The following is a 15,904-nucleotide window of genomic DNA, read 5'->3' as shown; positions in this document are numbered from 1 at the left end:
CCCAAGTGGCCCTGGGTCTGGGAGAGGCCAAGCGTCCCTGGGTCCGGATGAGACCATGTGTACCTGGATCCGGGTGAGGCCTTGGGCACCTAGGCCCGGGTGAGCCCAAGTGGCCCTGGGTCTGGGAGAGGCCAAGCGTCCCTGGGTCCGGGTGATACCATGTGTCCCTGGATTCGGGTGAGGCCTCGTGCATCTAGGTCCGGGTGAGCCCAAGTGGCCCTGGGTCTGGGAGAGGCCAAGCGTCCCTGGGTCCGGGTGAGACCATGCGTCCCTGGATCCGGATGAGGCCTCGTGCACCTAGGCCCGGGTGAGCCCAAGTGGCCCTGGGTCTGGGAGAGGCCAAGCGTCCCTGGGTCCGGGTGAGACCATGTGTCCCACGATCTGGGTGAGGCCTCGTGCACCTAGGCCCAGGTGAGCCCAAGTGGCCCTGGGTCGGGGAGAGGCCAAGCGTCCCTGGGTCCGGGTGAGACCATGTGTCCCTGGATCCGGGTGAGGCCTCGTGCACCTAGGCCCGGGTGAGCCCAAGTGGCCCTGGGTCTGGGAGAGGCCAAGCATCCCTGGGTCCGGGTGAGACCATGTGTCCCAGGATCCGGGTGAGGCCTCGTGCACCTAGGCCCGGGTGAGCCCAAGTGGCCCTGGGTCTGGGAGAGGCCAAGCATCCCTGGGTCCGGGTGAGACCATGTGTCCCAGGATCTGGGTGAGGCCTCGTGCACCTAGGCCCGGGTGAGCCCAAGTGGCCCTGGGTCTGGGAGAGGCCAAGCATCCCTGGGTCAGGGTGAGACCATGTGTCCCTGGATCCGGGTGAGGCCTCGTGCACCTAGGCCCGGGTGAGCCCAAGTGGCCCTGGGTCTGGGAGAGGCCAAGCGTCCCTGGGTCCGGGTGAGACCATGTGTCCCTGGATCCGGGTGAGGCCTCGTGCACCTAGGCCCGGGTGAGCCCAAGTGGCCCTGGGTCTGGGAGAGGCCAAGCGTCCCTGGATCCGGGTGAGGCCTCGTGCACCTAGGCCCGGGTGAGCCCAAGTGGCCCTGGGTCTGGGAGAGGCCAAGCGTCCCTGGGTCCGGGTGAGACCATGTGTCCCTGGATCCGGGTGAGGCCTCGTGCACCTAGGCCCGGGTGAGCCCAAGTGGCCCTGGGTCTGGGAGAGACCAAGCATCCCTGGGTCCGGGTGAGACCATGTGTCCCTGGATCCGGGTGAGGCCTCGTGCACCTAGGCCCGGGTGAGCCCAAATGGCCCTGGGTCGGGGAGAGGCCAAGCGTCCCTGGGTCCGGGTGAGACCATGTGTCCCTGGATCCGGGTGAGGCCTCGTGCACCTAGGCCCGGGTGAGCCCAAGTGGCCCTGGGTCGGGGAGAGGCCAAGCGTCCCTGGGTCCGGGTGAGACCATGTGTCCCTGGATCCGGGTGAGGCCTCGCGCACCTAGGCCCGGGTGAGCCCAAGTGGCCCTGGGTCGGGGAGAGGCCAAGCGTCCCTGGGTCCGGGTGAGACCATGTGTCCCTGGATCCGGGTGAGGCCTCGTGCACCTAGGCCCGGGTGAGCCCAAGTGGCCCTGGGTCTGGGAGTGGCCAAACGTTCCTGGGTCTGGGTGAGACCATGTGTCCCTGGATCCGGGTGAGGCCTTGTGCAACTAAGCCCGGGTGAGGCCACGTGCCCCTGGGTCTGGGAGAGGCCAAGCGTCCCTGGGTACGGGTGAAGCCAGATCCTGGGTCCGGGTGAGGCCGTGCGCCCCTGGATCCATCCGGGTGAGGCTGGGTCCCAGGCCCGGGTGAGACCACGCGCCCCTTGGGTATGGGTGAGGCCACGTGCCCCTTAGTCCGGGTGACGCCGTGCCCCTGGGTTCGGCCGAGACCAAACCAGAGGGAGTCGGACCTCCATTACCACCATTTGTCCACCATCCAGAGCTGAGGGGTCAGTGCTGACATGTACACATAAGGAACTACTGGACATCGAAATTGGGTCTCAAAAGAACTGTTGGTCCAGGGGGAAGCTCGCTACAGATTGATTCATTTGCCTGTCAGCATAAATATTATTGCTCGTCTCACATTCAGTTCTTATTAGTATATATCTAGTGACATTTGATCTCATTCATCTAGAGGAAATGATGAACAACATAGACTGAGGAACAAGAACAGAACCAGAATCAAGGAGGCATCGATCGGACTATCGGGCCTCAGAGGGAGGATAGGGGAGGGTAGGGGGAGGGTGGGGGGAGGGGGAGAGTTCAACCAAAGGACCTGTATGCATGCATATAAGCCTATCCAACGGTTAAGTTCAACAGGGGATTGGGGCATGCATGGGGAGCGGGGTGGGATGGGAAGGGGGGGATGAGGACAAATATGTGACACCTTAATCAATAAAGAAATTAAAAAAATAAAATAAAATAAAATTAAAAAAAAAAAAGAAAAGAAAATAAGTATATCAGTTACTACCACTCAATAATGGAGAAAGTAGATTGAACATTTTTAATATGTTTTTTTAAATGGTTTTTAGAGAGAAGGACTTCCTCTACTAGGGATCAAGCCTGCCACCCCGGGTGTGTCCCCTGACCAGAAATCAAACCAGGGGACTCTTGGTTATGGATCAATGCTCAACCACTGAGCCACACCCGCCGGGCCCATTGAGCATTTTTAAGAGCTTTGATTATCCCTGCCTTGTGGCACTTTAACTCTCAACTCATTGGGCTCAATAACATTTATGTTTTTACTTTTAAAAGGGTAAAGCTAGTATACACACCCTTTACACAGCAAAGGCGTTCAGTAAATGCTGAGTTAAAGTTTGACATGTATTGTATAAAGCCATTTCCTTGAAAAAGTCAACTGCACTGACAATATTATTTCTATGGTCCCCAAGGTTTTCAGGATAACCAAACACTGCACTTAGTATTTCCTGTCAAAATCCCTTAAAAAAGCTTTATATCTTGTCTGTTACTCCCATACATATCTAAGTAAGAACACACATGTTGACCAATGTCAACCCAATAAATTTAATAAAATTAAAAATTGAAAAAAAACACAAAATAAATGAATGGTACTATGTCAAACTAAAAAGCTTTTGCTCAGCAAAAGAAACTGACTACAAAACAAAGAGGCAACCAACCATATGGAAGAAGGTATTTGCAAACAGTAGCTCCAAAAAAGGTTTAATTTCCAAAATATATAAAGAACTCATAAAACTCAACACCAAACAAACAAATAATCCAATAAGTGGGCAGAGGACCTGAAAATACACCTCTCCCAGGAAGACATATAAACAGCCAATAGATATATGAAAAGATGTTCAGCCTCACTGGCAATTAGGGAAATGAAAATCAAAACTACAATGATATACCACCTCACACCTGTTAGAGTGGCCATTATCAACAAGACAAGCAATTACAAGTGTTGGTGAGGTTGTGGGAAAAAAGGGAACCCTCATTCACTGCTGGTGGGAATTTAGACTGGTATAGCAACTATGGAAAGCAGTCTGGAAATTCCTCAAAAAATTAAGAAAAGAACTACCACACAACCCAGCAATCCCTCTCCTGGGTATATACTCAAAATCATGTATTCACAAAGATATATGTGCCCCTATGTTCATTGCAGCATTATTCACAGTGGCCAAGACATGGAAACAACCGAAGTGTTCCATGATAGAGGACTGGACAAAGAAGCTGTGGTACATATACACAATGGAATAGTACTTAGCCATAAGAAAGTATAAAATAGGGCCATTTGCAACAACATGAATTGACCTTGAAAATATTATGCCAAGTGAAATGTCAGTCAGAAAAAGCTAAGAACTATATGATTTCACTAATATGTGGAATATAAAACTGAAACTTGTGAACACAAACAGCAGTGTGGTGATTGTCAGATGGAAGGAGGTGTGTGTAGGGGGGGTAGGAGGAGTCCTAATATATGGTGACAGGAGAAGATTTGACTTTGGGTGATGAGCACATGGTGCAATATACAGATCTTGTAACACAGAAGACCACACCTGAAACCTATACGTTAATGTTGAGCAATGTCACCCCAATAAGAACCATTATCTCAAATACCTGTCAGGTATGTTTTTCTAGTCATAATAATGACAATGTTCCACCAATTGGATTGTATAATTAAATCAACCCTCTGTATCCGACACATACCAAAAACAAACAAAAAGGCTCCTGGTCACCAAATCCAGCTGTGTTCTCTTAGAGCTATCCTTTCCAAGCTTTACATGATATCTGATACAATCAGGTTTAAGCACACTCCTCTCTTAACTTCGATAACTTTTTGATCTTTTGGTCTCCTCTCCCTTCTTCACTGTCAACTTGTCTGAATGTCATTTGATCAGCAACACTCAGTGTGACCTGGGGGCCAGCAGCTATCATTTGGAAACTTGTTAGTAATGAAAAGTCTCAGGCAGCATCCCATACAACAGAAACTCTGGGCGTGTGGCCCAGAGATCTGCACGTTCTTATGATTATTGTGCACACTGATATTTGAAAACCACTGTACTAAATCACTTGTTGAAGATATATGGGAGGAATATACAAATATAGGACTGGAACTTGAACAGGATGGGAGATGTTAATACATCCACATTTTGAAGTTAATGGCTACTGAAATTGTTTCTTATAAGAAACAGCAAATAAAAATAGCAACTTGTTTAGGTATTATGATGCCACACTTTGATATTATGATAAGATGTTAATATACCTGATATCTGTTATCAGGTATTATAATTACATTTTATAGATGAAGAAACTGACACTTAGAAAAGGAAGTTTAATATGTTGCCTTCAAATTCCATGCCCTTGACCACCATATTATTGTCTCTTGCATAAAGTGGGAAATTAAGTATTGGACAGAACCCTAAGAATAAGACTCAGTAGAAATGACTGAGGTTGACTAGTCAAAGAATTGAGGAAAACCCAGAAATATGGGTAGGAAGTCTAGGTGAGGAAAGTTTTAAGAAGTAAACTATAATCACAGTGGTTTGGATTTTTTTCAGTGAGTCTAAAGACCACAGAAAATGTAGAACTTAAAAAAAAAAAAAGTTCCATGAAGAAAAAGTGCTTTTACATTTAGGTAGAGAAGGGATAAATTAAGTGAGGGGGGTCGGGAATAGAAGTTACTAACAGCCAGGATAGGTTTTCTGCTTTTCAGGCACAGAAACCTGTTCACTTAACGCTTGGGTTGGAGGGAATTGCGCCTTTAAATACATTTCAGATCTGAAAGTATATATTTATAAAACAGAATTCACAATCAAGGGAAAGGGGTGGAGGAGGAGGAAGTTCAATTTTTGTTGTATTAAGTTAAACAAATGAGTAAAAAATCAACATCCATGCTTGAGAGCACATATATTATTTTTCATAACGATGCTAAGCCTAAAATGAAAGCCATAGAACCTACAACATTTGCCCTAGTGTTTTGTATTCCCAAAATCATTTTAAGGGTTCAAAAGTGAGTCTGCCCAAGAACTTGGCAGTACCTACACACACACACACACACACACACACACACACACACACACACACACAAAATAATCCACTCTTGATTGAAACAATCAACAGCACCCTAATCAACTTTTCACTTATCCTGACTGGAGCACCTTCATAGCCTTCAAAGTCTAGCTTTATTTATATTATGGCTATCACAAGGCATTAATTTAGCTCTAAGTTGTAACACCACCTCTTCACCCTTTCCTTCAATTATTTCCTCTTAAATGCTATTAGTTTCGCTTTTCTCCTGAAGGGACATTTAAAGACTACCTCAACAGCCCAATGACAAAACCAGAGGCTGCAGCCTGAGTCTGAATACAAATTCCCAATCCTATCTCCCTCTCAAGACTGTTCCTACCACTGATCAACTTCAGCGGACCAGGAAGGGGGAGGGGGGGACTGAGGCAAGGTCTTTCCCTTCCTTCCACTTCCCCCATGCCTGCTCCCCTGCTCCCCAAAGGCCAGGGCCAAAGAAGGACCTCATTCTAACCCCATCCACCGACCCGCCTCCGTTGTCACCCGCCACAGCTTAGAAAACAGTCATCGCCTTTGTTAAAATGTCCATTACCACAATGTACCAGAATACGGGCACATTCTCTGGGACCGGGAGAAGGAAAGTCACAAGAACGCTGTGCTCTCCTTGGCACTAGCCTGGAGAGACAGCCCATGTCCCCTAAATCCTCTCCCCAGCGATGAAGAACGTTCCTGGTAACTCTGCACTCTGAGACGACAGAGCGGGGGAAGGGATGGCCCAGGACACCGCTCAGGGGCACCAAGCAGGGGTACTGAACTTGAAGCTAGGACACTCTGCAGCCCCCTTAACAAGCCTCGAGGTCCTGCCAAACCTGAGTACACAATTCCAGCCTGTGGAGCCCTTTCCTTTAATTTTTCTCCTCACACTTACCACCACCCGCTCCCGCCACCAGGCACTCCGCTTCCCAAGAGGCCCGTCCCCTGGACACTCCCAGGCAGCGCAGCCAACCCTGCTGCCTCCTGTCTGGCCGATTTCTCCTTACAGGACCCAAGCTTCCCGAAACAGTCACCCGCACACACCCCAAACCCTCTCGGGAAGCTCAGCCTGAACCTTGTTCCTCAGCTGCGAGCCCCCAAGGCCACCTCACTCACCAGGGCGTCCCGCGCCGCTACTCCCAGCTCTGCGAATCACCAGCTGCGCCTGCGCGCTCCCAATGCCTCCCAGCCCAGTTGCAGTCCAGAGCCGGGAGCTGATGGGCTGGGCGGAGGGGGGGCCAGGGCGGGGTTAGGAGGGGGGGCTGGGCCTGACTGGGTGGGAAACGGAGGGGCGGGGCCTCCGCTGTCTTGGTGTGGAAGACTAAGGGTTCTAAGAGTCAGGCTTGAGGTCTGTTTATAACACTGGCAGAGAAGTCAAAGAGGTTCCCTCCACACTGAGTGTCTAGAAAGCTTGGCTTAGTTGAGACACCTGGAGCCACCTTGGATCCTCCCTAGCCTTCCACTCTTTTGCATGCCTATTTCCCCACACCTTATCCACCCCATCCCAGGGCATTCTCCTTATCTTTGGCAGTCCTCAGCCATCCAGAGGTGAGGGGCATGGAGACTTTTCACCCACAGATCGCCTGTGCAGTGCATCCTAGTTAACATGTCTTCGCTGTATGAGAGCCCAGAACTTGGTTGGTGACCATACAACCACAACCCAGAGTTATAACTCAGCGCTTACCCTGAAAACAAATTATATTGCTGCTCTTTTTGGACTTGTGGTGACAGTGATCTGCTTTTCTCTTAAAAAGAGTTTTGAACATATCTGAATATCTTGGGAAGAAGAACATGGGTTGTCAAATAAGATCTATCTTTGACCATGTATTTTAGTTAGCCACCTTAGAATTTGAGCCTTCTAAAAGCCCCTCTGAGAAACAGAATACTTCGCCTGTGTTGTTGTTTGGACTTTGCCCTAATGGTTACAGGTTTTCTGGCATTTAGCATTTTAGGAAGTCTAACTTGATTATTATTCCATGCTGCATGTGTGCTTAGTTTTTAAGTTCTATAATTTCATGCTCAGAATCTGGTTAGCTGTGGGATCTCACATGCCTTCAGAACAGCTATTAAAAGAAATACACCTGAGTGAATCCAAAGTGAATTGGCCTGTGGGCCTGAAGTGATTTCTTCCAAATTATTTTCCCTTCTTTTTACTTTAGTTATGATGAAATTGAGAAACATTTGGCTTATTAAGAATAAAGGAATTGCCACCAATAGTCCTTCCAAGCAAGTATTTTGGCTGTGATGGGAGCATTTGGGGGTGGGGGGGGAAGATCCTGGTAATTACCATTAAATATGTGAATATCTTGAAATTCTTCCCATTAAACATTTGTGGTCCTTGCATTTCTATATTTTATGAACCAGGCTTTTTTCAAATCTTCACTCAAGGATATTTCCACTGCTGGGAGAGAGAGAGAGAGAGAGAGAGAGAGAGAGAGAGAGAGAGAGAGAGAGAGAGAGAGAGAGAAATTGATTGGCTGCCTCTCACATGAGCCCAGACAGGGGAATCAAATCTGCAACCTAGGAATATGCCTTCACTGGGAATTGAACCTACAACCTTTTGGTGTATGGAGACCTTGACACTCCAACCAACTGAGCCACCTGGCCAGGGCTGAACCAGACTTTCTTGAGCTCATTTTTGTTTCCCATCCTATATAATAAAGAGGTGATATGCAAATTGACCCTCATGCCCTCACAAGATGGCTGCCTACGACCAAGCCGGCAGGGGGTTAGTGAGGGACAACCAAACGACTGAATAGACGGCTGCGTGGGGCGACCTGGCAAGCGGGGGGGGGGGCAGTAAGGGGTGACCAGGCCGGCAGGGGGGGGCATTTAGGAGCAATCAGGCCAGCAGGGAGGGGGCAGTTGGGTGACCTGGTCAGCAGCAGGAGGCAGTTAGGGGCAACCAGATAGGCAGGCAGATGAGCGATTAGGAGCCAGGGTTCCAGGATTGAGAGGGATGTCCGACTGCCAGTTTAGGCCCGATTCCCGGGATTGGGCCTAAACCAGCAGTCGGACATTCCTCAAGGGGTGCCGGATTGGAGAGGGTGCAGGCTGGGCTGAGGGACCCCCCCCCATGCATGAATTTTATGCACTGGGCCTCTATTATGTCAAGTAATCATAAGGGATTGCAGTGAGGACAGATTGCAAAAAGGAATGTATATTGGTAAATGTAGATACAGACTCTGGAGGGTGATGAAGAAATCAATCTGTGTCAGGAGTGGGGCCTTGTCCTATTCATTTCACTAATAAAATGTTTTGCATACAGAAAGTGCTATAAAAAACATTGGGTTAATAGATAATTTTTGCATTCATTTTAAAATATATATTTTTTATTGATTACTGAGAGGGAGAGGGAGAAAAACAGAAATATCAATGAAAGAATCATTGACCAAATGCTTCTTGCATGCCCCCTACTGGGGATCAAGCCCACAACTCAGGCATGTGCCCTGACTAGGAATCAAACCATGACCTCCTGGTTCATAAGTCAATACTCAACCATTGAGCCACACCGGACGGGCAATTTTTGCATTCTTAATAAGTGTGATTACTGGGTTTATTTTTTTATTTTACGTCTGAGTTTATCAGGATATTTTGTTTGAAGTGACCAAAAGTAAAATGAAGTGCCTTAGGCAAAAAGAGAAAGTTATTGTGTAACCCAAAGTTTCAAAAGGACAAGTCTATGATTGGCCTTAGGAATAAACTGAACTAGTAACTGGAATGCTTAAAATTCCAGGTTAGACTTTCAACCTGGCTTTTCCCAGTGGGGTCATTCTTTCAGAACCTCTGAATGTCATGTTCTGCAGGCTTAGAACCATAACCTCTAACAAATAAAGGGCTCACACCAAGTTGTAAACAGATATAAAGTGCATCTCTTCCCTCAGTTCCAATTTCTATACCACCATATAAAGAGCAAGATTGGGTGAGACTATGTAACAACCATTTTTCGAGAAAAAAGTGCATGTGTGACATAAGAATGATACCACTAGTGGAACTCCATAGTTGGAGAAAAATATGGTGGAGAGAAAATTCCTAAATGAAAACAAGTTGTAGGGGAGATGCTCTTTCAGAAGAAGAGAAAAGTGCTGGACACACACACACACACACACACACACACACACACACAATGTTCACTATGGAACACCTCTGTTTAAGGAATATAGCATTGGAATTGCCTTTTATCTCTCTTGTATTCAAGTATTAACCAGCCTTCTTAATAATGTCTCTGTATTGGTTTTCTGTGGCTGCTATAAAAAGATTTGCCAGAAACTTAGCGGCTTAATACAACACAAATTTATCATAGCTCTAGAGGTCAGAAGTCTAAAAAGGGTCATACTGAGCTAAAATCAAGGTATCAGCAGAGTTGAGTTCCTTTACGGATGCTCTAAAAGAGAATCCTCTTTTTAAAAAAATCTTTATTGTTCAGAGTATTACAGATGTACCCCTTTTTCTCCCCATTGCCCCCCTTCACCTGGTTCCCACCCCACCCCAGGCCATAGGTAAAATCTTTGGTTAATATCTTCCTGCCCCCCATCCCCCTTTGTCTCTGTGATTTGTCAGACTGTTCCATACTTCCATGCCTCTGGTTCTATTTTATTCACCAGTTTATTTTTTCATTACATTTCTTGTTAGTTTATTTTCATTTTTAGATTCAATTGTTGATAGGTATGTATTTGTTGTCATTTTATTGTTCATATTTTTTTATCCATTCCTCCCCCTCTTCCTCCTCTTCCTCCTCTTCCTCCTCCTCCTCTTAAAGAATATCCTTCAACATTTCATGTAATACTGGTTGGTTGGTGATGAACTCACTTAGCTTTTCCTTGTCTGTGAAGCTCTTTATCTGACCTTCAATTCTAAAGGATAACTTTGCTCGGGAGAGTAATCATGATTGCAAGTCCTTGCTATTAATCATGTTGAATATTTCTTGCCACTCTTTTCTGGCCAGAAAAGTTTCTGTTAAGATATCAGCTAACAGGATGTGTGGGCGATCTGGCTGTGACATCTGTCACCCCATTGATCGCCAGGGTTGATTCGGCTGATCTGGCTGGCTAGGCGGGTGTCCCCCTCCTCCCTCACCGATCCATGTGCGTCCCTCCCGAAGCTGCACGCTCGGTCGAAGAGGACGACCTTCCCCCCAGAGGAGAGGACCAGTCTTCGGTCAAGGGTATACGAGTAGCTGCGCTCCCCTGCTAGAACCTCCAAACAAGCTCTCAAGATATCAGCTAACAGTAGTATGGGCCCTCCCTTGTAGGTAACTAACTGCTTTTCTCTTGCTGCTTTGAAAATTCTCTCTTTGTCTCTTTAACCCTTGGCATTTTAATTATGATGTGTCTTGGTGTTTGCCTCTTTGGATTTCTCTTATTTGGAACTCTCTGCACTTCCTGGGCTTGTAAGTCTATTTCTTTCACCAGGTAGGGGAAATTTTTTGTCATTATTTCTTCAAATAGGTTCTCAATATCTTGCTCTCTTTCTCATCTCTTTCTGGAACCCCCATAATGTACATGTGGGTATGCTTGAAATTGTCCCACAGTGTTCTTAAACTATCTTCTTTTTGTTGTTGTTGTTCTTCTGCTTGGGTTTTTTTCTTCCTCATATTCCAAATCATGGATTTGATTCTCTGAATCCTCTACTCTACTGTTGAATCCCTGTAAATTATTCTTTATTTCAGTTAGTATGCTTAATTTATGACTGGTCCTTTTTCATGTCTTTGACATGCTCATGAAGATCCTTAAAAGTCTCATGAAGATCCTTGAGTAACATTATAACCATGGTTTGAACTCCATATTCGATAGTTTGCTTGGTTCCATCTCTTTCATTTGTGACAAGTTTCTTTGTCTCTGCATTTTGGCTGCTGCCCCGTGTATGTTTCAATGTTTTAGATAGAGCTGCCATATTTCCTGGAATTGGTAGAGTGGTCTTGTGTAGTAGGTGTCCTGTAGAGCCCTGTGGCTCAGCCTCTCCAGTCACCTGAACTGGGTCTTGGGCCTTTTATTGATAGGTTTGTGGCACATTGTCAACATCTGCAGCTTGTTTGAGAGATTTTAGCAAAGTCTGAAGCCTGAGCCAGTACAGACCATTCATATGGAAAAGCTGCTGCAAACAGCTTGGGTGGGCCTGAAAATTGGATGGGGCTGGGTCTCAGGGAATCCTCAGGGTGGAGCAAGCAGTGTGCTCCAGGCTGATGGAGATGCAGATATGGCTGCCAGTCAGCGATGCAACAGGAGAGGTCACAGCAAAGGAACAATGACCCCTGCAAGCACCCCCATCTGGGAGAAAGCCACACCTGAGTCCTGCCCTGATGCCAGACAACCCAGTTCCTCCCCATATGTGTATAGGTGTCCCAAAGCCACCTGGTACTGGGAGTCTGAGTAAGTTTGTGTGCCAGCCTTTTATTTATTTTTTTAAATATATTTTTATTGATTTCAGAGAGGAAGGGAGAGGAAGAGAGGGAGAAATATCAACAATGTGGGAGAATCATTGATTGGCTGCCTCCTGCATGTGCCACACTTGGAATCAAGCCTGCAACCTGGGCATATGCCCTGATGGGGAATTGAACTGTGACCTCTTGGTTCATAGGTTGATGCTCAACCACAGAGTCACGCAGGCCGGGCTGTATGCCAGCCATTTAAATGGAACATCTGGGTATCCAGTAGCCTCTATGTCACTCAGCCACAGTCCCTGCTGGATTTTTACAGCCCAGTTGTTGCAGGGACTTCTCTTCCCAGCTCTGGAACCCTGGGATGAGGGTTTGGTGTGGGGCTGGGACACCTTTCTCCTCACAGGTGGCCTACAAAGAGACAATCTCACTCCCAATTAAAAAAAAAGTCACACATGGGTGTAGGACCAGTCCGTTTCTGCACCTCTGCCCCTCTTACCAGTCTTAATGTGCTTTCTTCTTTACTTCTCTAGTTGTAATACTTCCATTCAACCATATTTCAGGTGGTGCTGAATGGTGGTTGTTCTATATTTTATATGTTATTTTGATGTGGTTGTGGGAGGCAGTGAGTAGAAGCATTTATTTACACAACCATTTGGTTCTTGCCAGAATCCTTTCTCTTGGCTGGTCCACATTCTATAGGCCACCCACTTTCCTTGGTTCATTGTACCCTTCCATCTTCAAAGCCAGTAATTAAAGAACTGTGATACTGATAATTCTGTCGGGCTCCTCCACATGTCAGGACCCTTGAGATTACATTGGGCCCATTTAAATAATACAAAATAATTTTCTTATTTTAAGGTAAGCTGATTAGAGACCCTAATTCCATCTATAATTTTAATTACCCTTTGCCATGTAGCATAATATTTCCATAGGTTCTAGGCATTAGCACATGGACATTGGGACGGGGTGGCATTATTATCCCTGTTGTAGGCAGTTAGACAGACATGAGCAGAGCAAGGGTGATGGGCCATGTGCCTGGCAACAGACAACCAATTAGAGGGTGGGACCTCACCCCAGGTTGACTTTTTCTCCCCTAGCACACACCTGGAAAATTGCTTAATATTCTATTGAACCCTTCCTCTGAGACCTCCCCTAAAATCTCCACCCTTGAAACTCTTAGTGTTAGGGACAGAAATAGAATATTAAGTACTAGCTATGATTATGGTAAATATTAATCATGCTCTATTAACCATGATTGCCTTGGGTTGGTTAAAAAAAAGACATTCTTTCCCTAGTCAGTTTTGCTCAGTGAATAGAGCATCAGCCTGTGGATTGAAGGGTCACAGGTTCAATTCTAATCAAAGGCACATGCCTGGATTGTGGGCTCAGTCCCCAGTAAGGGCATGCAGGAGGTAGCTGATCAATGATTCTCTCTCATCATTGATGTTTCTCTCTCTCTCTCTCCCTTTCCCCTCTTCTCTGAAATCAATAAAAATCTATAATAATAAAAGCATAATATGCAAATCGACCAAATGACTGAACAGCAGAACGACCATCTGGACAACCACGCTATTACATGCACTGGTGCCAGGCCAGCCAAGTGGGTGTGATGCAATTGGTTGGGGAGCCCCGCCATTGCCCCACGATCGTCCCACAGAGGGAGGCCCAGGCCACTGGCCAGCGATGCTGTGGCAGGTGTGCAGGGTCAGCCAGCGATTGCCCTGCAGAGGGAGGCCCAGGCTAGCCAAGCAATCACACCCCATGCCTTTTGCCTGCAGAGGGAGGTGACCAGGGGCAGGGCAGGGGGACAGTGCTGCACAGATAGCAAACAGTTGCAGTGGCGGGGGCAGGGCAAGCTACCAGCAGCCGGGGGAGGGGGGGCGCGGGGAAGGAAAGCCCCAATAGGCCCTGATCTCTGGCCAGGCCTAGGGTCCCTACCCAAAGGGCCCAGATTGTAGAGGGTGCAGGCCAGGCTGAGAACCCCCTCTGCATGAATTTCATGCACTGGGCCTCTAGTATATTTAATTTTTTTAAAAAAAGAAATAAGACATTCTAACCTGGCTAGGAGTTGCATGCCCCCAGGACCTGAGAGTCAACCTTGGACCTGGGACTCAACCTTGTAATGTGGTCCATTCTCATTCAAGAATGGCTTATTATCATGGAAAGATTAATAACCTTGTTACCCAAACAATGGAGTCCCATCCCAGCCTGCATTGCCTACTTCCCCATGCCTGTAATCCCTACTTTCCCATACCTGTAATCCCTACTTCCCCATGTAATCTTTGTCCTACCCTATATAAGCAGCTGGCTTATGGGGAGCTGCAGAGCAGATTTTTGTGGATGACCTGCTGCTCTCCCATACTGCTGGAAGTATTGGAATAAACACTCATATATTCAACCTTGTCTCTGCTTAATTGGCTCAAGTAGTGACAGACAGCATGGACCCATTAATTGTCCAGTTACATGGGGACAGAGGACCCAGTGAGCTCTCTCTTCAGGGAGTATGCTGGTATGCCTTTCCCTTCCCACTCCCTACCCCAGGATCTTTATCATTAGCTTCCTCACTCCCAAAGTCCAAGGGCCGTTCCTTTACCTCCATAACTTGTTTACTAAGCCCATTTCTTACTCTGTAATTTATCCAATAAATGTTTTCTTAAAGTTTGGGTCTTCACTCTGAATTCTTTCCTATCCAGAAATCAAGTACCAAGATTGCTGAACCCAGGATTGGTCTTACACCTGTGCCATTCCCACTGCCTACAACATATATGGTGCTATGACTCAGATTATTCTTACTGTGACTCAGATTGTTTCATCACTGGTAAGCCAGTCCTCACCACCTTGGCTTGAAGGTATAACTGTGTTCTCTTTCCTCCCTGAATGTTTTCCTTGGGCTATGGAGTTTTCTCTCTATCTCTTTCTGAGGATTGCCACACTGTGTGGGCACAGGTCCAACATTTAAAAGCCTTCAAGGTCAGAAACCAAGATGGCGGCATAGGTTAAACACCTAACCTACAGCCTGGCACAACAATTTCAAAAATACAACTAAAAGTCAAAATGGACATCATCCAGAACCACAGGAAAGCTTGCTGACTGAAATGCCCACAACTAGAAGGAAAGAGAAAACCACAAGGAAAATCAGAGGAGCCGTAAAAGCCTGAGGTATGGAGACACGGGCAGAGACACGAGCACACACGTGTGCAGAGAGGACGGAGCCAGAGAGGAAGGTGCGGCTGACGGCCTGGCCGGCGTATTCTAGCAGGAAGGAGATAAAAGCTCCAGATTGCGCTGAACCCCAGCTCCGACTGCACTGAACCCCAGTTCTGGGCGAAACCCTAGGAAGCCAGGCTCATGCTGGGGGAATCTGGGCTGTGGGGCAGAAACACAGAGGAGCGGCGAAAGGCAGAACTCTGGAGGCGCGCACGTGAATGCGTGCAGAGGACGGACTGTTGCCTGTGCCGATGAATTGCCCTGGCGGGGAGGAGACAGAGGCTCCGGACAGTGCTGAACCCCAGTTCCGACTGCACTGAACCCCAGTACCAGGCAAGACCCTGGGAAGCCAGGCTCATACTGGGGAAATCTGGGCTGTAAGGCAGAAATGCAGAGAAGCGGCGAAAGGCAGAGCACCGGAGGCGCGCACGGGAATGTGTGCAGAGGATGGTCTGTTAACTGTGCCGCTGAATTGCCCTGGTGGGAAGGAGACAAAAGCGCCAGACTGTGCTGAGCCCCAGTTCCGACGACACTGAAACCCAGTTCCGGGCGAGAATCTGGGAATCCAGATTCATTGGGGGAGAGACTAGACTGTTTGGCAGCAGGCGAAATGCCAGGGCACTTTTCTCTCAGAGGTGTTTGCAGGGAGTACAGAGGGACACTGAGACACAGGAACCTCATAGGGCGGGGCTGTCGGGAAGCCAAGGCTGTAGGCTCCACCCTGAAACTCTGCCCCACCCAAGCTGAGCACAGAGGCTTTTACAATTTTGCAAGTCTAGTTGAATAAGGCTGTCTCCCGGCATAGACACAGCTGATCCCCACAGCCAATTGGACTGGAGGTCAAAT

General features: G+C 47.4%; 1 protein-coding gene across 1 annotated transcript in view; it reads right to left on the bottom strand.

The window, feature by feature from the left end:
- The window catches only part of PRRG1 (proline rich and Gla domain 1), a 262,809-nt gene extending 256,187 nt beyond the window's left edge, over positions 1–6,622 (bottom strand). The window contains exon 1 of the mRNA XM_028136435.2: positions 6,589–6,622. The gene's annotated coding sequence lies outside the window, so the exon portion shown is untranslated. The remainder of the gene's footprint in view (positions 1–6,588) is intronic.
- Positions 6,623–15,904: the final 9,282 nt, after the last annotated feature.

This window comes from Eptesicus fuscus, chromosome 1, assembly GCF_027574615.1.
Source record: "Eptesicus fuscus isolate TK198812 chromosome 1, DD_ASM_mEF_20220401, whole genome shotgun sequence".
NCBI classification, from domain to species: domain Eukaryota; kingdom Metazoa; phylum Chordata; class Mammalia; order Chiroptera; family Vespertilionidae; genus Eptesicus; species Eptesicus fuscus.
This window is presented reverse-complemented; position numbering and strand designations above follow the sequence as displayed.